Below are 23,751 nucleotides of genomic sequence, written 5' to 3'. Positions count from 1 at the left end.
AACAACCCCCTGTGACCCCCATTACACTGACGTATTCTTAATCGGCCATCATCATACATACAGGTGGCTGCTATCATACATACACTCCCACAACTGAATGGTGCATCGGTAAAATATACTTGGCTTATGGAGAACGGGTAAAGAAATACAGTATTCAGCTGAATGATGCGGGGATAAAGGTGTACTGTACAGTTTTTTACTGAACGGTGCATGGGTAAAGATATACAGTACTCAACTGAATGGAGTACAGATAAAAATATAGGAACTGACCGCTGATATACAAAGGCTCCCCCCAATCGTGTATTGTATATCTTTACCGTTACACCATTCGGTTATAACTCACTGTAACCCAAGAATATTGCATCTTGTAGGGGAGCATCTCATCCCTTGACAAATTAGCCATTATAAAGGGTGCCCTTAATATAAGGCCACACGAAAATCTATTGGAGGTTTTTTTATTTATAAAGTTTGTCCCATATATTTCTATGATACCAACTACACTGGTAATACTTCTTATTTTCCTCATTAGGAATATTGTGGTATAGTAAATATTCTAACGAGTGATTTCTCATACGCTTATGTTTTATTGAATGTGGAAATTAGGGATAATCATTAACAAAACAGACGGAATTATGGCTCTTAAATTTCACACAAAATGCCAAATATACGCATTTAATTATTTCAATTACTTTTCAAGCATGTCCCTACGAATTACACAGGATGCTGAAAAGGGCATAAAATACTACTTACCACTAGTCATGTTATTTATTCCATATATTATGGGTGTAAAATGTAACTTTTAAAGTTGAATTTAGCAGCCTGACCTTCCTCTCTTTGTTTACATTCCTCTTTGTTTACATTTATGGACGTCGTCTGTTGAACAATAAACTAGTTTAGGTTGCGTTCTGTTTTATAATTGAGTTTATACATATATTCATTGTATTATTCAGACTATTACTTATTATAATATTAGTAATAAAAATATTAAAATATATTCATCGACATTTTCCCAAATGACATTTATTTCATAGATCGTTTGTTATGTTTTGGTCTAATAATCTGTTTAGGTTCAGGTTCTGGTTCTGGTTCCTGGTGGCAATCTTTAAAATGCATCCCACAATTGATGACGTCACTAAAACGTATTACGGCCTTTTATAAGAGCCTTTATTAGTTTAATTAAAGAAGTACTAACTTTTATAAGGTTATTTTTGTAAAATCTAATTACCTGAGTCCCAATTCATCTGATATACTGCCGCCCGTTGAGATACTACCGCTAGAGAGTTAGGGGGTCCTTTGACTTGCCAGACAGTACCATATTGGATCCTTCTCTCTGGTTACGGTTCTTTCCCTTTGCCTACACAGACACCGAATAGTCTGGCCTATTCTTTACAGATTCTCCTCTGTCCTCATACACCTGACAACACTGAGATTACTAAATAATTCTTCTTCACCCAAGGGGTTAACTATGGCAATGTAATTGTTCAGTGGCTACTTTCCTCTTAGTAAGGGTAGAAGAGACTCTTTAGCTATGGTAAGCAGCTCTTCTAGGAGAAGGACACTCCAAAATCAAACCATTGTTCTCTAGTCTTGGGTAGTGCTATAGCCTCTGTACCATGGCCTTCCACTGTCTTGGGTTAGAGCTCTCTTGCTTGAGGGTACACTCAGGCACACTGTTGTATCTAGTTTCTCTTTCTCTTGTTTGTTGGAGTTTTTATTGTTTATATAGGAAATATTTATTTAAAAGTTGTTACTATTCTTAAAATATTTTATTTTTCCTTGTTTCCTTTCCTCACTGAGCTATTGTGGTACAGTAAATATTCTAAAGTGTAATTTCTCATACGCTTATGTTTTATTGAATGTGGAAATTAGGGATAATCATTAACAAAACAGACGGAATTATGGCTCTTAAATTTCGCACAAAATGCCAAATATACGCATTTAATTATTTCAATTACTTTTCAAGCATGTCCCTACGAATTACAAAGGATGCTGAAAAGGGCATAAAATACTACTTACCACTAGTCATGTTGTTTATTCCATATATTATGGGTGTAAAATGTAACTTTTAAAGTTGAATTTAGCAGCTTGGAGTATATTATTCAGACTACTATTACTTATTATAATATTAGTAATAAAAATATTAAAATACCTAAATCTACATTTTCCCAAATGATATTTATTTCATAGATCGTTTGTTATGTTTTGGGCTAATAATCTGTTTAGGTTCAGGTTCTGGTTCCTGGTGGCAATCTTTAAAATGCATCCCACAATTGATGACGTCACTAAAACGTATTACGGCCTTTTATAAGAGCCTTTATTAGTTTAATTAAAGAAGTACTAACTTTTATAAGGTTATTTTTGTAAAATCTAATTACCTGAGTCCCAATTCATCTGATATACTGCCGCCCGTTGAGATACTACCGCTAGAGAGTTAGGGGGTCCTTTGACTTGCCAGACAGTACCATATTGGATCCTTCTCTCTGGTTACGGTTCTTTCCCTTTGCCTACACAGACACCGAATAGTCTGGCCTATTCTTTACAGATTCTCCTCTGTCCTCATACACCTGACAACACTGAGATTACTAAATAATTCTTCTTCACCCAAGGGGTTAACTATGGCAATGTAATTGTTCAGTGGCTACTTTCCTCTTAGTAAGGGTAGAAGAGACTCTTTAGCTATGGTAAGCAGCTCTTCTAGGAGAAGGACACTCCAAAATCAAACCATTGTTCTCTAGTCTTGGGTAGTGCTATAGCCTCTGTACCATGGCCTTCCACTGTCTTGGGTTAGAGCTCTCTTGCTTGAGGGTACACTCAGGCACACTGTTGTATCTAGTTTCTCTTTCTCTTGTTTGTTGGAGTTTTTATTGTTTATATAGGAAATATTTATTTAAAAGTTGTTACTATTCTTAAAATATTTTATTTTTCCTTGTTTCCTTTCCTCACTGAGCTATTGTGGTACAGTAAATATTCTAAAGTGTAATTTCTCATACGCTTATGTTTTATTGAATGTGGAAATTAGGGATAATCATTAACAAAACAGACGGAATTATGGCTCTTAAATTTCGCACAAAATGCCAAATATACGCATTTAATTATTTCAATTACTTTTCAAGCATGTCCCTACGAATTACAAAGGATGCTGAAAAGGGCATAAAATACTACTTACCACTAGTCATGTTGTTTATTCCATATATTATGGGTGTAAAATGTAACTTTTAAAGTTGAATTTAGCAGCTTGGAGTATATTATTCAGACTACTATTACTTATTATAATATTAGTAATAAAAATATTAAAATACCTAAATCTACATTTTCCCAAATGATATTTATTTCATAGATCGTTTGTTATGTTTTGGGCTAATAATCTGTTTAGGTTCAGGTTCTGGTTCCTGGTGGCAATCTTTAAAATGCATCCCACAATTGATGACGTCACTAAAACGTATTACGGCCTTTTATAAGAGCCTTTATTAGTTTAATTAAAGAAGTACTAACTTTTATAAGGTTATTTTTGTAAAATCTAATTACCTGAGTCCCAATTCATCTGATATACTGCCGCCCGTTGAGATACTACCGCTAGAGAGTTAGGGGGTCCTTTGACTTGCCAGACAGTACCATATTGGATCCTTCTCTCTGGTTACGGTTCTTTCCCTTTGCCTACACAGACACCGAATAGTCTGGCCTATTCTTTACAGATTCTCCTCTGTCCTCATACACCTGACAACACTGAGATTACTAAATAATTCTTCTTCACCCAAGGGGTTAACTATGGCAATGTAATTGTTCAGTGGCTACTTTCCTCTTAGTAAGGGTAGAAGAGACTCTTTAGCTATGGTAAGCAGCTCTTCTAGGAGAAGGACACTCCAAAATCAAACCATTGTTCTCTAGTCTTGGGTAGTGCTATAGCCTCTGTACCATGGCCTTCCACTGTCTTGGGTTAGAGCTCTCTTGCTTGAGGGTACACTCAGGCACACTGTTGTATCTAGTTTCTCTTTCTCTTGTTTGTTGGAGTTTTTATTGTTTATATAGGAAATATTTATTTAAAAGTTGTTACTATTCTTAAAATATTTTATTTTTCCTTGTTTCCTTTCCTCACTGAGCTATTTTCCCTCTTGGGGCCCCTGGGCTTATAGCATCCTGCTTTTCCAACTAGGGTTGTAGCTTAGCATTTAATAATAATAATAATGTATATTTCCTCCCCCTAGGTCTGACACGTAATTTCGTTCATAAAAATACGATTAGTGACGTCACCTACAACCACCAATCACAACAGAGGACGAATCAGCTAATGAGACTGATATTTCCCACTAAATATACACATAAGGTGAGATGGTTCCTCTGGTTTATGGGCTGTTTTTGGCGAACAAATAAATAGTGGTAAAGCTTTTTGAACTTTTAATGGAATAAGTAACTGGTTTCTCGAACAACAGCTCATAAATCACTGGAACTTCCTCTTGGCGGGATATTCCAGTCCTCTGATTGGCTGCTTATTCTCAGCTGTGATTGGTTATTGCCTTCGTTTCACGCACAAACGAACACATGCATAGAACACCGTAGCCAGAAAGTTAGTCAACTATTCCTTCAAATATGACTTATTTATGTAACTTACAACCTTTAATAGGATTCTTTATTTATTTTATTCTAAATTAAATAATATGACTAAGATTATTTTTTTGTGAAATTTATTTTCTAAAGTCTAGTTAATCTAAAATACGTATAGTTTTTTTTACCCCTAGGTAACATCGTTTTATATCGTAGCCAAATCGTAGACAGTTTAATCCTTCAAAAATACGTATTTATTCAGCTTAAGCAATTGAACAAGATTCATTATCTATTTGATTAGTAAATTAATTCTATCGTAAGTTTGGTATTATGAAAAAATATAATTTATAAGACCTAATTCATCTATAATATGTATAGTTATTTCACTCCTACCGAGTCGAATTCATTCATAAAATACTATTGCCTGACGTCACATACAACCACCAATCACAGCAGAGGACGTACATGACGTCACATACTACAACCAATCATAGCAGAGGATATATATGACGTCACATACTACAACCAATCACAGCAGAGGACGTCTCAGCCAATGAGACGACAGATATTTCGCGCTAAAAATGCATAAGACGAGAGGGTTCCTCCGACTTATGAGCTGCTGTTGACCAAAAAATCAGATTCACGGGAGCCAATTAGGTCAAACGCTCTAACTAATGACGTTTTTTCATCCTATTTTGTTTTTCATAAGCGTTTTAAAGGAAATTTACGGGTAATTGAGCAGGTTCCTCCAACAGCAACTCATAAGCTCCCGTTACTCTTGGTGGTACATTTCAGTCCTCTGATTGGCTAGATCTTCCTCAGCTGTGATTGGTTATTGCCTTGGTTTCACGCACAAACGAACACACGCCTAGAGCATCGTAGCCAGAAAGTTAGTCAATTATTCCTTCGAATATGACTTATTTGTCTAACCTACGACCTTTAATAAGATTTCTTATTTATTTTATTTTGAAATTAACAGTATTACTAAGATTATTTTTTGTAAAATAATTTTTTCAAGCTCAAATTAATCTAAAATACGTATAGGTTTTTCTATGACCTTACACACAAACGAACACACACACATATATCATCGTAGCCAGAAAGTTAGTCAATTATTCCTTCGAATACAACTTATTTATCTAATTTACGGCCTTTAATAAGATTCTTTATTTATTTTATTTTATAATTAATAGTATTTTTAAGACTAATTTTTGTAAAATTTATTTTTTCAAGCTCTACTTAATCTAAAATACGTATAGGTTTTTCACCCCTAGGCCTTCTACGTAACCTTCATTCATAAATACGAGTGTCTGACGTCACACACAACTAGCCAATGAGACAGCAGATATTTCCCGTTATAAATGCATAAGGCGAGAAGGTTCCTCTAGTTTATGGGCTGCTGTTAACAAACAAGGTCCTGTAGAGAGTTGAGTTCCCCTGCTGTACAGGAAATAAAAAGCAGCCCTTAAAAGTATAGATTTGAAAACAAAAAACATAGAAATGATCAACTAAATAAAGGTTAGCAAAACTTGATAATTGGGAATAAGATAGGCCTACACTAGAGAGAGAGAGAGCTTAATTGGTGGGCGTGGCTGATACAGCTAGTTGTCAAACTAATCTTAAGTGAGACAATAATAGAATAACTGTAGTCCATATATTTGTCCCAAGGATTGTATGCATTTGTATTCAAATGAATGTTATATGGGTATTTATACAGTATGTATATACCAAATTATAACAAAGAATTCATTTTGTGTATTAGTAAAATAATGATTGTGAGAAAGATTGTTCACTGAATTATAATTCTGGTCAACAAACGAAGAACTTTCCAACACACATCACCTGAAACTCTCGGTTCCTAATGAAACTTTTCAATGAAAATAATTTGCCCAAATTACACAGTTTCCACAATATCTATTCAACACCATCACATTCACAACTTTGAAAATGTGAAAAAAAAGTTCGTCAAATTTCTTAGCAGATTAAATCAAAGTATGTGATTAAAACAGTTCTGTATTTATCAAATAAAACACTGAGCAGATACTAAAAGGCTACTACCCTCTATTTCAATCATGGGAACAAAAAATCTATAGAAAGTAGGTATTATAAACATTTGATCTGGGTTATAAAATCCAGGCCTACGGCCATTCACTTTTACAGTAACAACTACAATTATAGGTCATTACAGTGTGCCCAATTGGAACTCGAACCACACGGCTACAATTATACTCCGTCCTATCATTAATTGAAAAGTTAAAGCCACATCTGGAAACGATCTCATTTAATAACCACCACACGTAAAGGCAGCCATTTTGGGGAACGTCTTTAATAAAAAAAAATTTCTTTGCCAATGAAAAACCCTTAAAGAAATTCGATGGTTAACTATCAATCATGGAAACCTACAACACATGTAATGTATTCGAATCTCCGGTATTTTGAGTAATACAACAACAGCGAGAACATAATAAAATGAAATAAACCCTGTAAAGTGTGTCTCTCCTTACCCAGTAAATCCTTCATTGTTCACAGAATCACAAGCTCAAAGACAAGACACACTTCCTTCTTCCTCTCTGTGTCAGACAGAAATGAATCTTCTTCTATAGTCTACACTGTTAGGTATATCCCTAGAAGGTCCCTAAAAGTTCCCCAGACCAGAAGTAGTTTCTCCAGGCATTTTTCAACACAAATTTGTAGCTCACTAAATACTGTACTATGTACTCCTGTATCGTCTATGATTATATATTCTGTATTTACTTTTAATTATGGTATTTTTGAAACCACAAGCAGTAAAATATAATTTTTTTTATCTTGAACTCGTGTTCTGATTACAGTTTGTGCTCTGGAAGATATATTAATCAAATTATAATTGTAATGAATTTCATACCACAGGAAAACAATAAAACGTAATTAAGTTATTGTAAATCTTATTGAAGACAGAATTATTCATGAGTATTTACAGTAGAGTGTTTTTTTCAGTTACCAGACGTATGGGAATTCACACACTTGATATGTCCCCAAACACCTCTAGAAATTTCCAGATTTGGGGATAAATTCACCCCAAAATAGCCCGATGGTTAAAGAATTGTTTTAACCAATCAGAGACCTCCACCATAGTCTGCGTTCTATAGCCTTTTCATTAACTAAAATTATATTATATTGCTTAAGATAAATATTAAAACATTCTTACGATAGATTAATTCAATTATAATAGGATATTCGTATGAATATAATCTAATATTTAATGGATATATACGAGGGAAATGTATAAGCAAGTTACCCCTAGAACAGTGGGGCTAAAGAAAAAGAAAACGGTACAGCTTTTTATTTAGAGAAAACGTAATTTACTTATTAAAGGGTAACTATTATATTTACCAAAACGAAAAATGTTTATTTTCTTTTTCGTTATAATGTCATCTTAGCAAACTTATGAGTTAATGCCCTTAGGAATATTATCTTCCATAACTTATATAGTTGTATGGTACAAAATTAGTAAGATTCACTTAAGAATAGTTAAACTATCACCACAAACTAAAAGTAGATAGGGTGTATGTATAATAGCGGCCACCTGTCTGTAGGATGATGGCTAAGAATACAGCAGTATAAGGGGATCACAGAGGGGGGGGGGGTAAACCCCTATTAGGCAAGTAAGGACATGTCATGTAGGTTAGGTTAGGGATTAGGAAGTGTAGGTTAGCTGGTATCCATTCTTATACACATGGGAGGAACTGGCCGCTAATGTACAAAGGCTCCATTTATAGTTAGCCTATAGACTTCATGTAAACCAGTATTAGCCTATGTTCGTTTAACTATCTTTACATACATTTATCTTTTAAATGAAGGGAGATGTTATTTAATTACCCTTATAATAGTTTTGATGGATTAAAGAAGCAGTTACACGATGTAACTATATCCTTTGTGATGTATTTGTTGCCTAGTTCACACTGGGTGAATGGAGGAGTTTTGAAATGAAGGAATTAAGTTTGGTTGCATTTGATGCATTTTATTGAATACCAAATGGAATTGGAAATACACAATATTTTACATTAAAAGCAGCTGCTTAATTTCATGTTTAAATTAATTTAAAGATCTAATAGTTGAGCGTTTTGGTGTAGGTCTACTGTATACTTCTGTAAATAGACTGCTATTTGAATATCTTTTTTACTAGCTAAGCTACAGCCCTAGTTGGGAAAGCAATATACTATAACCCCCAGGGCTCCAACAGGAACAATAGCCTAGTGAGGAGAGGAAACAAGGAAACAAATAGAATACTGTGCCAGAGTGTACCCTCAAACAAGAGAACTCTAACCCAAGCCAGTGGAAGAAGACCATGGTAAAGAGGCTATGGCACTACCCAAGACCAGAGAACAATGGTTTGATTTTAGAATGTTCTTCTCCTAGAAGAGTTGCATAATACACATGATGCCAATATAACAAATGTAAGTCAAATATAGAATGACGTATTGCTATAATTATGAATATAGCATTTGATAATGATAGCTGGCAAACAAAAGATGAACCTCAAACTTCATTAGAATAGTTAATTTCAATTTTGAACATTATGAATACAGTAGGCCTTAAGTAACCTAATGACGGAAGAGGTTACAAAATTCTCTTGCCTGAGTATACACTCGGGCAAACTATTATCTTCTTTCTCTTCTAGTTTTTTTTCCTAGCTTTTATAGTTTATATATGAAAGATGTTTTTTAATTTTGTTACTGTTTTTAAAATATATCATATTAATTGTTAGTTACTTCTCTTGTAGTTTATTTATTTTCTTGTTTTCTTTCCTCACTGGGCTATTTTCCTTGTTGGAGCCCTTCGGCTTATAGCATCCTGCCTTTTCCAACTGGGGTTGTAGCATAGCTAATAACAATAATAATAATACTAATATTAATAGGTGGACTTAACACTAAGGAAGCAGTAATAATAAAGAAGACAAGATTGAATACGATAATTTAATAATTTAAAAAAAAAAATTATGGACATCCAAATGTGTAAGCTACGGACGAGCATCAGGTAACATGTAAATCGCATTGCCGACTCTCTTAACTTTGGTATTTTCTTGACATTTAAAATGAATTCCAAGAACAAATGACATCTATTGTCATGAAGAGGTGAACTATTGGACATTAAACATCACCCCCAAAAGATTTAGAATTTCAAACTCCTCATGTATATCAGTAGGCCTAGACATTTTCTAAATACCTGTATGATTAAAAATGTGAATGATTTAGGAAGGTTGATGGCTGTACCTTGCATTGAACAAGAGAACACTATCTGTTGATGAATCCACTTACCGTTATACCTAAGCTTGTGTTAATCATAGCAGAAAATTTTGCAGACCCCAGCATTGAACGATGGTTTGAAGGCTATTGTTCTTTAAAGGTTGCACATGAATGGCAGAGGTATGGCACAGTGACAATGCCCTAGAGACTGACTTTATATACATAATTATGATCAGCACCCAAGCCCCCTCTCCACCCAAGCGAGGACATTGGAGGGTCAGACAATGGCTGCTTATAACAATATGTAGACCTAGAGACTCCCCTCAAATCACCTACCTTAGCTCACAAGGTTGGCGAGGTTGTATACACTATAAGATACAATAGAGGTTGAGTGGGCCTTAAACCCCAGTCCAGCAGATTGCCAAGCAAGGTTGTTTCCAATAGCTACCAGCTGAACTCGGCTGAGTCCCTGGTTAGGCTGGAGGAACGTAGAGAGTAGAGGTCCCCTTTTTTGTTTTGTTTCTTGTTGATGTCGGCTACCCCCCAAATTGGGGGAAGTGCCTTTGGTATATGTATGTATGTATGTACCATTGAAGAAAAAGCCTAATGACGTGAAAAACTACTATGCTTTACTTTACGTAGGAAGATGACATAGTTTAAATCAAATAGCCATGCTAACAAATGCAAGCCTTGACTGGCACTACAGAAGGATGGCAATGTAACACCAGAAAATTTTATGGTGCCTTTTTGCAACTTGCTCTAGGCTTCATTTGCACAAGAAAATATGCGTACCTGTAGGTAGTAGGCTGGCCAAGGCACCAGCCACCCACTGAGAAACTACCGTTGGAGAGTTATTGGGTCCTTTGACTGGCCAGATAGTGTTACAATAGATTCCCTTCTGGTTATGGCTCAATTTTCTTTGCCTACACATATACTGAATAGTCTGGCCTATTCTTTACACATTCTCCTCTGTCCTCATACACCTGACAACACTAAGATAACCAAATAATTCTTCTTCACCCAAGGGGTTAACTACTGTACTGTAGTTGTTCAGTAGCTACTTTCATTTTGGTAAGGGTAAAAGAGGCTCTTTAGCTATGGCAAGCAACTCTTCATGAGAAGGATACCTAAAATTAAACTACTGTATTGTTCTCTAGTTGTGGGTAGTGCTATAGCCTCTGTACCATTGTCTTGGGTTAGACTTCTCTTGCTTGAGGGTACACCCCACCATACTGTTTTGTTTCCTTATTTCCTTTCCTCACTGGGATATTTCCCTTGTTAGAGCCCTTGAACCTATAGCATCCCACTTTTACAACTAGGGTTCTAGTTTAGCTATATATAAATGTATATGTTCCCAATTATTGGCAATCGGTTGTCCGGAAATTTATGACAAGAATTAGACAACAAAGATTGGTAGTCAAATCAGAATACAGAGGACCATGATCACTCAATTTAGGCCTTACAGAAAGATCCCAACAAAATATACAAAGCATTTTATCAACTCCAGGACCTTTGCATTAAATACATCTATAACATAAAAAGCATTTCTTGCAAAACAAAATAAAAAATAGTTAACACTACTTTAACATTACATAATTTACCAATAAACTAAAGGGACAACTTTACCGCAAAGTTTATCAATTAAGAAAAATAACGTTTGTCTTAAGAAACCATAGAAACTTGAGGTATTAACATAAACCTGTGGAACACGAGAATAAGCATCAGATGGGTTAACTGAAAATATCCCATCCCTCCCTTTGATTGCATCTCAGGACAAAGGAGTACGAAGATATAAAAAGGGTAACATTATACGAGAACAATTTTGGCTCTGAAACCCAGTAACAGTTGAATCATGATACCCTTATATTGAAGACCACTTGGACTGAGGCAACATAAAACTAACCTACTCTTTAAGCTGATGCTAAGATGAAATAAAGTGTGTCAATGTTTGAAAGGAGATTCTTTCTATAGGTTCAAATTAAGGAGGAATATTTTCCAATTAGAAATGAATGACGAGCGATTATGCCGCAGTTCTGATAGGCACCGTTGCTTTCTCGGGTCACCTTGGTGGGCGTTGAGGCAGTGGCAGTACGGGAGTCAGCATATGAAGCTACATTTGTAGTGGAAAACAGGGAAGGGTGGGCTGTAGCACCTTAAGTCTACCAACCAAACTCAGCTAAGTCCCTTATCAGGCTACTTCACAAAATTGGGGAATATGCCATGGTAGATAGAACTGATTTTACAAAATAAATCTTGGCAAATAGGTGTATCACATATCTATATTTCACTATTACTGAAAAATTCCATCCATTGCCCCAACTTGAGGATGTTGAGCTAGAGAAATAGATGATATTTTCTTGTTCACCAAGTTGCCATCTCTAACGTTTCCTTATGTTCACATACATTTGATGTAACAACTAGTCCTTTTATATGTAAACTGGGACAGGGGGCAGACCTCCTTATCCTACATCTTACATAAAAAGTTCTTCAGTCAGAAAAATGAATGTGTTACCATCTTGACCATCATGTTTCTTGATATTGTATATGATGAAGTTCATATGTTGCCAGAGTACATCAATCACCATTCCTTCAGTAGATCCTCTGAAAGAACTAGTACCTTGAATAGCATTATTAGTATCTGTGACTTCAATTGACCAAGGTCCCCACAGATGATGACATACTTTCATTTCATCCTGACATCATCACAAAAAATTTAGCTTGCAACTCAAAGATGTTGATAAGCATCTCACCGACCAAGAGCATAAACTAGTTTCGGATCTTTCTTGGCATAAACATTTTGTTTCTTTCCTGCCATACATTTTTCTGATCTTTCCTGGCCTGTCCCAAACCAGATTCAAATAAAATTGAAAGGATTCACCCTAAATAGAACAGGATGGATCTATAAATAGTTCAAGAATTCATCTGCTTTTGGACAAACTTACTATTAATAACTGACCAAAAGCACAATATCAAGGATTATATTTTGGAAAAATTTACTGTTAAAAATTTTGACCAAAAGCACAATTTCTTTTTAACCCTGCCTGAAAAAGAAACAGGTTCAAGTTAATCCAAAAATAAGATTGAGATCAAATCAAACAATACAACTTGAAATTGACTACAGCCTCAAGCCTTGATACCAGATCAGCAATGATAATTTTCTATGTCTTGAAAGTATAATTCTAGGGCTCTTAAGTGAAGAATCTGGTCAAAGTTAGTTACTAGTTACTTGAGAATAGGAACATTTAGAACCATCTCCAACAACCCGAAGCTTTCGGAACAAGAGACAAAATTATATGAGCCCGGAGAAACAACTAGAACTCTTTGTATTCCTCCTTTTAATAAGTTATCCAGTTTGTGTACACATGAAGGAAAGGACTTCATAACTGGGTGGAATTTGTGAATGACAACAAACATCTCTCTCTCTCAACACTAACATCAACCATGCCACTCTCATCACTGAGATATGTTGAAACTAATTTTAGCATTCCATATCAGAACTTCCTCCGGTGCCTTAGATGACCACGGAGGTAGCAGCAGTAGGGGATTCAGCATTATGAAGCTTCATCTGTGGTGGATAATGTGGGAGGGTGGGCTGTGGCACCCTAGCAGTACCAGCTGAACTCGGTAGAGTCCCTGGTTAGGCTGAAGGATCATAGAGAGTAGAGGTCCCCTTTTTGTTTTGTTTCTTTGTTGATGTCGGCTACCCCCCAAAATAGGGGGAAGTGCCTTTGGTATATGTATGTATGCATATCAGAACTAATACTTTTGAATAAATTTGTAATGATGATACATACCGAGGCAATGGCAGCGTAGTAGATTAAACAGAGTATCACGTACATAAACGTCATTGCTTTGGGAGATGTAATTTCATCGATCATTGAAGAAATTCTTTTTACAGAAGAGAAAATATGATCACGCCAGTTGAACTAGATGGAACGATTACAAAATAAAGCTAATAACAAGAAAAAAAAAACATCTGCAGAATATGTCAGAAGAAGTTTTCTTTAGATCGATGCAGACTGATAGAGAAGACAGTGGGTCAACCCACGCCGTCTAATTGTCTCAATACTTTACTAGAGACTTAAAAGGTTAAAGGTGTCTGGTTTCAGTTCCAGATTTATCAGAATAGATGCTCACCAGAACGTCAGGCAGGAAAGCCCTAACCCCCAACTGTGGTGCCCAACCACAGCAGTGGCCTCTCCAAACAGCTTAAACTCGCGGTCCCGGGCGGGGATCCATCTGCCGCCATGCGAATGCTAGGCAAACTAGCTACCACTGTACTAGCCAGGAAGCTATTAAGCCTATTAAAAGAAAACAGGGAAATTTTTCAGCTTTTGGGGTAAGCATCAATGTAAGGAAGCAAACAAGATTTTGAAGTATATGTGAACATCAGGTGAAGTTTGGAAAAATAAAAAAAGAGAAAATGCTTAAAATTTACATTAATTTAGGATGGAAATAAATAAAATTCACTTATTCAATTTAAACAAAATTTATATATAGATTTGATACTGTTGATTGAGGCATAAAACATCTGTTCAAGAAGTGTTATTCTTTCAGCACAAAGGAAAATTCCCCAGTGAGAGAGACACTCATATTACACAATAACTGAAATCTTACATTTAATAGAAGACTGGCATGACAAAATAATTCTTACTAATGAATATTCTTCTATAAAGGTCTCAATACTGTATAATACATACTACCTCAAGTTGAAAAACATACATACTTGTTTTAAATACTAAAAAAAAGCTGTTTAGTTAAAAGATTCTCCCTCTTCAAGTAATTATACCAATCGAGATAGTCAATGACCCCTTTAATATCAAACTTTTGAACATTGCTGCTTATCATACATAACCCTAAAATGCAAAAAATAGAAACCTAAAAAACATCGGTGAAAGAAATTCTTTGAATGTAAAATGTATATAATGATGGACCAGAATCCTTCAAATGCTACTTTTTGGTTCTCTCTTTAAATTATTTCAAAATAGTTCATCACACTTTCCATTTAAAGGTTTAAGGTTTAAAGGCTGCTCATGAATAGCAGAGACAAGGGGCAGTTTCATTGCCGTAGATGCTAACCATATATACATATGATCAGCACCCAAACTAGGACCAAGGATGGCTAGGCAATGGCTGCTGATAACTCAGCAGGTAGACCTATATAGGGTCCCCCAAAGCCGCCATCCTTACCTCACAAGGATGGTGAGGTTGCAGCGATCGTAGAAACTAACGAGTTTGACCGGGACTCGAACCCCCGTCTGGCAATCAGCAGACAAGGACGTAAGCAACAGGACGGCGTCTTTATATGCAGTTCTTTCCACACGCTTCAACTTTACCGGGGCCAGATGACTTCAGCGTATTGCTTGCCTGAAATAGAAGTCTCAGAATTAGTCCTGTAGAAAAAAACAATTTATGAAAGCTTTCATTACAGAAATGACTGACGATTAATCTCACTTAGTAATTTGAAGGTTTAATATTTTTCATGAAATATTAATTCAGCTTATAATTTAAAGGTTTTAAATCTCCAAAATTAATAATATATATTTGAATCTGAAAAATTCCTAATCATTCATTAAAAAGAAATCACAAAATTGCTTTACAATTTAACCATATTCCCAAATATTCCCCTATGGTCTCTAGCCAAGCTCTTCAAGCTTTCTAACACTGACAGTGTCATCTTTTCTTATTCCTGTACTGTACTGTGAAATCCAAATACTTTATAAACAAGAACCACAAAACTAATTCATTGAAACCTTGTAAGCAGACCTACACAAAAAAAAAGGTCTGTGGGTTGTTCTAGTGACAATTAAAATCATTAATAGCTAAGGTACAATCCAAGTTGGAAAAGCAGGATGCTATAAGCACAAGGGGTCCAACAGGAAAAAAAATAGCACAGTGAGGAAAGCAAACAAGGAAATCAATAAACTACAAAAGTAATGAACAATTAAATAAAATATTTTATGAGCAGTAACAACATTAAAATAGATCTTTCCTATATAAACTATAAAAACTTCAAAAAATCAATAGGAAGAGAAATAACAGAATAGTGTGCCCAAGTGTACCCTCAAGCAATAGATCATTTATTTCAAAAGACAGCAACAGCTGATCTTCTAATGAAGGGGTAACTAACAAAGAGGCAAAAGAAAGAAAATCTTCAAGAGCAATCATCAGTACAGAATTAATATGGTGAAAATGAAGATGTTAGCTGACAGAAATAAAATCATGGTAGTTTCAAGATCTTTAATACTCTCAATTTCAGACTACTATTCGAATAAAATCATACCTTATTAACCTACAAGTGATAAGCACACTGACTTCTTACAAGACCCAGAGGCAATTGATACTTCAAAATACTAATAGCAATACTGTACATTATACAATGTAAGATTCCCTCATCAGGTCACCTCTGTCAAACTCAGAGGTGATATTGTAACAGATTTGACTAAAATCAAGACGTTTGTCCACTAAAGACATATGCATTACAGTATAGGCAAAGTTTGAACTCAGATTGGTTAAGTTTCCTCACATATGCAAAACAAAGTAGCTTATTATTATTATTACTAGCTAAGCTACAGCCCTAGTTGGAAAAGCAAGATACTATAAGCCCAAGGGCTCCAACAGGGACAAATATCCCAGTGGGGAAAGGAAATAAGGCAACAAATAAACAATATAAAAAGTAATGAACAATTAAAATAAAATATTTTAAAAATTTAACTTTTAAAAAATAATATATAAACTATAAAAAGACTTATGTCAGCCTGTTCAACATGAAAAATTTTTTGCAAGTTTGAATTTTTGAAGTTCTACCAATTCAACTACTCAATAATGATCATTCCACAACTTGGTCACAGCTAGAATAAAACTTCTAGAATACTGTGTAGTATTGAGCTTCATGTGGGAGAAGGCCTGACTATTAGAATGAACTGCTTGCCTAGTATTATGCAGTACTAGAGGTAAGTCCAGCTAACTAAACAGATCAAGGACGAAATAGACTTTCCATTAAAGCAAATGGTGGAGTGGAAGCAGATGTACGTCAGAGAGTGAATGAAGGTTGCAAAGTGTTGGGGGCAGTTAAGGGAGTAGTAAAAAATAGAGGGTTGGGCATGAATGTAAAGAGAGTTCTATATGAGAAAGTGATTGTACCAACTGTGATGTATGGATCGGAGTCGTGGGGAATGAAAGTGATGGAGAGACAGAAATTGAATGTGTTTGAGATGAAGTGTCTGAGGAGTATGGCTGGTGTATCTCGAGTAGATAGGGTTAGGAACGAAGTGGTGAGGGAGAGAACGGGTGTAAGAAATGAGTTAGCAGCTAGAGTGGATATGAATGTGTTGAGGTGGTTTGGCCATGTTGAGAGAATGGAAAATGGTTGTCTGCTAAAGAAGGTGATGAATGCAAGAGTTGATGGGAGAAGTACAAGAGGAAGGCCAAGGTTTGGGTGGATGGATGGTGTGAAGAAAGCTCTGGGTGATAGGAGGATAGATGTGAGAGAGGCAAGAGAGCGTGCTAGAAATAGGAATGAATGGCGAGCGATTGTGACGCAGTTCCAGTAGGCCCTGCTGCTTCCTCCGGGGCCTTAGATGACCGCGGAGGTAGCAGCAGTAGGGGAGTCAGCATTATGAAGCTTCATCTGTGGTGGAAATGTGGGAGGTTGGGCTGTGGCACCCTAGCAGTACCAGCTGAACTCGGTTGGGTCCCTGATTAGGCTGAAGGAACATAGAGAGTAGAGGTCCCCTTTTTGTTTTGTTTCATTGTTGGTGTCGGCTACCCCCCAAAATTGGGGGAAGTGCCTTGGTATATAGATAGATTAAAGCCAATCTCATAGTCCTTAATAATTATCAGATAGTGTACTGAAGGGAAAGACTAGTGGGGAATAGTGATATGAAAAGGATACATGAATGAAATATAAAGACAGAAGTCACTACCATGAAAATTTTGAGAGAAACAACAGTCTCCTTTTCATTCGTCATCGGAGTAATTCCAGTGCCAGTTCTGATATGAATTCTGTAATATTATTATTAATAGCTAAGCTGCTTCCTCCGGTGCCTTAGATGACCGCGGAGGTAGCAGCAGTAGGGGATTCAGCATTATGAAGCTTCATCTGTGGTGGATAATGTGGGAGGGTGGGCTGTGGCACCCTAGCAGTACCAGCTGAACTCGGTTGAGTCCCTTGTTAGGCTGGGAGAAACATAGAGAGGAGAGGTCCCCTTTTTTGTTTCATTTGTTAGAGGTCGGCTACCCCCCAAAATTGGGGTAAGTTCCTTGGTATATGTATGTATGTAAGCTACAACCTTAATTTGAAAAGCAAGATGCTACCAAGGGCTGCAACAGGGGAAATAACCTAGAGAGGAAAGGAAAGAAGCTATGTACGAGAAAAGTGAAAAATAAGAATTTCTTAAAATCAATAAATGTTAAAATAATATATCACATAAACAGTGAAGAAAACCTATTTTACCTTAGTTAACACAGTTTGAAGTTCCACTATAGGTTCAGTGTGCCATACCAATTTATAAAACCTTCTTGTTGATTTTAGTTTTGAGTAGGATACCGAGGTCTGACATCTGAAAGTATAGGCAATCTTAGACAAAGCGAGTGGTTGAAGGAATTAGAAAAAAAAGACAAACTGAATATTAAAATCACTTCAACCAATTTAAAATCATTAATGAAATACTACTACAAGAGGTAGTGGCACCCTAGCAGTACCAGCTGAACTCGGTTGAGTCCCTTGTTAGGCTGGAGGAACGTAGAGAGTAGAGGTCCCCTTTTTTGTTTTGTTTCTTGTTGATGTCGGCTACCTCCCAAAATTGGGGGAAGTGCCTTGGTATATGTATGTATCACAAGAGGTAGTTTTTTTAGCAAGTGTCAAAGTAGTCCTTTCTCTCCTGTTTAGATTAAAATTCTAAAACTTTATTAGGAAATCTTATCTAAAAGTATTTTATAAAGCTTTCTCAATTCCTACATTTTGCTTTCTATTCAGAATTGATCCAAGCTACCAAAAGTTATATCAAACTATAATTATCTTTTTAACCTACTGTAGTTTAATCTATAAAGAAAACTTCTCAGAGTAATTCTCAAAGCAAATAAAACTAGCACTCTGGAAATAACCAATTCACTGAATTATGTATAAAAATTCTGAACAGCAGAACTACCAAATATGGAATATCTATTGATTAAATTATTGATATTTAGGATAATATAAAAACTAGCAACAGGCAGAAATTAAACAATTTTGTCATCCATGGAGGTCCAGAAATAGTAAATATATTGACAAGGGGACATTAATGAAAAGGAAAATAAAAATATATCGACACAATCAAATATTTTTGCAGGCACATTTCAAATTCATTCTTGGTGAAGGAAAATCTTATCAACGAACTATAGTCAATTTCTTTTAGCGAGGCAGATTTGCACCGACTCGAAGGGACGCCCTTTTAGCTCGGAAAAGTTTCCTGATCGCTGATTGGTTGGACGAGATAATTCTAACCAATCAGCGATCAGGAAACTTTTCCGAGCTAAAAGGGCACCGCTACGAGTCGGTGCAAATCTGCCTCGTTAAAAGAAATTGACTATAGGATAACTGGAATCTCACTCCTCTCTTACTGAAATCTATTATTATTATTACTTGCTAAGCTACAACCCTAGTTGGATAAGCAAGATGCTAATTTATAAGCCCAAGGCCTCCGATAGGGAAAATGGCCCAGTGCGGAAAAGAAATAAGGAAATGAATAAATTACAAGAGTAGTAATTAACAACTAACATAAAATATTTTAAGAACAGTATCAACATCAAAATAGATCTTTCATATATAAACTATGAAAACTCAAAAAAAAAAAATGGGGAAAGGAAATAAGACAGAATAGTGTGCCCGAGTGTACCCTCAAGCAAGAGAACTCTAACCTAGGATAGTGGCAGGCCATGGTACAGAGGCTATGGCACTACTCAAGACTAAAGAACATTGGTTTTATTTCGGAGTGTCCTTCTCCTAAAAGAGCAGCTTACCACGGCTAAAGAGTCTCTTCTACCCTTATCAAGAGGAAAGTAGCCACTGAACAATTACAGTGCAGTAGTTAACCCATTGAGCAAAGAAGAATAGTTATAAAAATTTCTATAAAGCCTAAAGGATTAATTACTAGTTCTAATTATTACCAAGATTGAATTTAAAATAAAAAACTTTCCAGATTAAAAATTATGAAAATTAGCTACTGAAGAACAGTGACTTTCAGAAGGTCCTCAAAGACATCTGGTGATACAAACAAACCCAAAATACATACATACATATACCAAGGCACTTCCCCCAATTTTGGGGGGTAGCCGACATCAACAAATGAAACAAAAACAAAAAAGGGGACCTCTACTCTCTACGTTCCTCCCAGCCTGACAAGGGACTCAACCGAGTTCAGCTGGTACTGCTAGGGTGCCACAGCCCACCCTCCCACATTATCCACCACAGATGAAGCTTCATAATGCTGCTGCTACCTCCGCGGTCATCTGAGGAACCGGAGGAAGCAGCAGGGCCTACCGGAACTGCGTCACAATCACTCGCCATTCATTCCTATTTCTAGCACGCTCTCTTGCCTCTCTCACATCTATCCTCAAATCCAAAATGAAATCATAAAATCTCAGATATTGTATCAAAACCTCATAATGAAGTACTGTAATCAAACAATATGGAATTCAATACAGTAAGCAAGACGACATTTGACCATCTGTTGACCTTTGCTGCTGAAAATTGTCGGCACGCAAGTTAAATGACGCTTACCCCAGGCCCAAGTTTAAAAATTTGACTCGCAAACAGTTTTTAGGAACCTATTAAGTCTTAAGTCGAGGACTTAGTGTAAAAACGGCTGTTGGTGAGAACTTACCTATACAGGGTCAGTGGCAGTAGTGAGAAATACACTTCTTGAGCTCTGTCCTTGTTGTTCGCTGCAACAGTCGTCATAGACCTCTTACTTGCGGTGTACTATTGTTCTTCCCTTACACACCATCCTGTAATACAATAGAAAAGGAATTAAGCTATCCAAGCATTATCATTTTTATCTGGTTATTATTATTATTATTATTGTTATTATTATTATTATTATTATTATTATCAGCTACCACCCAAAATTGGGGGAAGTGCCTTGGTATATGTATGTATTATTATTATTATTATTATTATTATTATTATTATTATTATTACTATTTAAGCTATAAACCTAGTTGGAGAAATCTATTGACATCATGTAGAATCCTGTTAAGAAGATGGTTGGAAAAGAGGAGCGACTGACGGCGAAATCTAAGACTGACCTCTCCCATGGCCGTCTTTCCGAGACAACCTTATTCCGCACATTGGTTGTGTGAACCATCCCCTTGCTATCCACAAGCGAGCGGATATTCCAATCTTCTGGTCTCCAAAGACACATGACCCTGGACAAGTTTGTGAAAGAAATGATGGGGGTGTTTTGGAGCCAGTGTGGTCATGCGGGCCAGTACTTCCCCCTGACCTGATAGATACAGTCGAGAAAACTACAGGTATGGAACAGTGTGATGAGGACATTGATAAAGGACAGCATAGTCAGGATGGTGATTATGAAGAACATTGCAGTGATTATGATTATATCAAAGTATGAACAGTTTTGGGAGTCATCATGAAGCTTCAATAATAATCAGTTGTGAGTCTGTGCATTATATTAACCCTTTAACCCACAGGCTCTTTGGAAATTTCCAACCCTTAACCCCCAAGGGGTTATTTTTTCCCCAGCACATTTTGCAATATATATTTTTTAAATTGCTCTAACAGCCTTAATTTTTGTCATAGAGAGGTCAGCTTGGTCTCATTCTCTTGGAAAATGCCTGAATTTTCTCAAAAAATTATCAAAAATATGAAAAAAAAAAAATTTATAGTATTTTTCTGCAAAGACGTACCGGTACGTCCATGGGGGTAAAGGGATGAATTTTGTGAAACGTACCAGTACGTCCTTTGGGAGTAAAAGGGTTAACTTGTATCACTGGGATCTGCATGTAATATATATTCAAATCAATTAGTTATTGGAATGATTGGAAGATAAAAGTACCAATGGAATGTTACTTGACTTTATTCCAGGAATCTTTGGAATGTGTAAAGCCTTTTTATCATTACAAAAATACTTGTTTGGCATCTGCAAAAGACTGGAAAATGGCTGTCTGCTAAAGAAGGTGAAGAATGCAAGAGTTGATGGGAGAAGTACAAGAGGAAGGCCAAGGTTTGGGTGGATGGATGGTGTGAAGAAAGCTCTGGGTGATAGGAGGATAGATGTGAGAGAGGCAAGAGAGCGTGCTAGAAATAGGAATGAATGGCGAGCGATTGTGACGCAGTTCCGGTAGGCCCTGCTGTTTCCTCCGGTGCCTTAGATGACCGCGGAGGTAGCAGCAGTAGGGGAGTCAGCATTATGAAGCTTCATCTGTGGTGGATAACGGGGGAGGGTGGGCTGTGGCACCCTAGCAGTACCAGCTGAACTCGGCTGAGTCCCTTGTTAGGCTGGAGGAACGTAGAGAGTAGAGGTCCCCTTTTTGTTTTGTTTCGTTGTTGATGTCGGCTGCTCCCCAAAATTGGGGGAAGTGCCTTTGGTATGTGTATGTATGTATGCCAAAGACTGTCCTCTTTTCTCATGAGCCCAAAAAGCAGTTTCTCTTGGATTGTAATCAATTCAACAAATACTTACAGATTTTAAAATAATGAATCTGCATCTCCTGTCAAATCTAAGAGAGGCTGAAAGAAAATATGCAACTCGCTGCCTTCGTTTTCAAAAATATCATTCAGTGGAAGACTTGAAGCAGCTTTAACTAAGGTAAAGTATTAACCCTTTTACCCCCAAAGGACGTACTGCTACGTTTCACAAAAGACATCCCATTACCCCCATGGATGTACCGGTACGTCCTTGCAAAAAAATGCTATAAAATTTTTTTTTTCATATTTTTGATAATTTTCTAAGAAAATTCAGACATTTTCCAAGCAAATGAGACCAACCTGACCTCTCTATGACAAAATTTTAAGGCTGTAAAAGCAATTTAAAAAAAATATACTGCAAAATGTGCTGGGAAAAAAATAACCCCTTGGGGGTTAAAGGTTGGAAATTTCCAAAGAGCCTGGGGGTAAAAGGGTTAAAAATACTGGAGGTTTTCAAAGACAGTAAGACCTCTATTTTTTTTTTTTTTCAAATTTTTCTTAGGACGCAAAAGTTATGGGTAGGGACAATAGAAAGGACATTTTCATATAGAAAGAAATCAATCACAGGTGCAAATTAGGAATCATTGGAAAGGTTATTGCCTGTACAATCAGAAGAACTCTTTAATTATTCAACTAGGGTATCAACGACATTGAGTCAGAGGCCCAAGGGTAAAAAATTAGCCCATTTTTCATTATCTATAACTAACCGTATTAGTTTCAAGTTTGCAGGGAAGAAACTGTACATATATGGGCTGTTTTTGAAAATACAGGTACCCTGAAGCATCAAACGTGTATATCATTAGCTGTAAATATACAGTATATGAAAATATTGGAAAAGACATTTTTTAATGAGTTTATTGAGAAATTGCAATTTGACACATCTTGTATCTCCGCCATTTTCATAAGAAAAGAGGACAGTCTTTTGCATGTGCCTAACAAGAATTCTTTCTTTCTTGTTTTGATTTTAATTATACAAATGTTATTCTTGAAGTCATATTTCATCTAACATATTTTACAAAGGCTGACTCAATTCAAATGATCTGCTTTCTATTCAGAATTTATCACTGATAACTTCAACCAAAACAAATTCACTCATAATTAATATAAAAATCTTTAATTTTTACATTTAAATAAAAATTCACCAGAGAGAAAATGGCAGCAAGTAAATTGCCAACTCACTCTGGATTATGTATAAACATTTTAAGAAGGATGAACTACCAAACAAAATATCTATTAATGAATACAAATAAAAAGCTTGACAAATATGACACTTTTAATATCATTCTTCCACTACTGACCATT

At 36.1% G+C, this 23,751-nt stretch overlaps 1 protein-coding gene and 2 long non-coding RNA genes across 8 annotated transcripts in view; 1 reads left to right on the top strand and 2 right to left on the bottom strand.

The window, feature by feature from the left end:
• Window positions 1–7,110, bottom strand: part of LOC137637370 (uncharacterized) — a 38,515-nt gene extending 31,405 nt beyond the window's left edge. For 2 of the 4 annotated variants that reach the window (XR_011043597.1, XR_011043594.1), the window contains exons 1-2: window positions 7,044–7,106; window positions 751–873 (exon numbers count right to left, since the gene is read on the bottom strand). This is a non-coding gene — a long non-coding RNA (uncharacterized lncRNA). Of the gene's footprint in view, window positions 1–750; window positions 874–2,016; window positions 2,092–7,043 lie in introns of those variants that run through there. The other 2 variants (XR_011043596.1, XR_011043595.1) reach the window with 2 other exon arrangements.
• The window catches only part of LOC137637362 (uncharacterized), a 268,617-nt gene that overhangs the window by 91,436 nt on the left and 153,430 nt on the right, over window positions 1–23,751 (top strand). The window lies entirely within an intron of this gene.
• LOC137637361 (uncharacterized) overlaps window positions 14,293–23,751 on the bottom strand; it is a 34,301-nt gene continuing 24,842 nt past the window's right edge. The window contains exons 3-5 of one of the 2 annotated variants that reach the window (XR_011043586.1): window positions 20,627–20,750; window positions 18,220–18,325; window positions 14,293–15,131 (exon numbers count right to left, since the gene is read on the bottom strand). This is a non-coding gene — a long non-coding RNA (uncharacterized lncRNA). The remainder of the gene's footprint in view (window positions 15,132–18,219; window positions 18,326–20,626; window positions 20,751–23,751) is intronic. The other variant, XR_011043587.1, reaches the window with a different exon arrangement.

The sequence above is a fragment of the Palaemon carinicauda genome, unplaced genomic scaffold (assembly GCF_036898095.1).
Source record: "Palaemon carinicauda isolate YSFRI2023 unplaced genomic scaffold, ASM3689809v2 scaffold69, whole genome shotgun sequence".
Classification (NCBI taxonomy): domain Eukaryota; kingdom Metazoa; phylum Arthropoda; class Malacostraca; order Decapoda; family Palaemonidae; genus Palaemon; species Palaemon carinicauda.
Note: the sequence above shows the minus strand (reverse complement) of the source record. Positions and strands in the feature narration are given on the sequence as shown.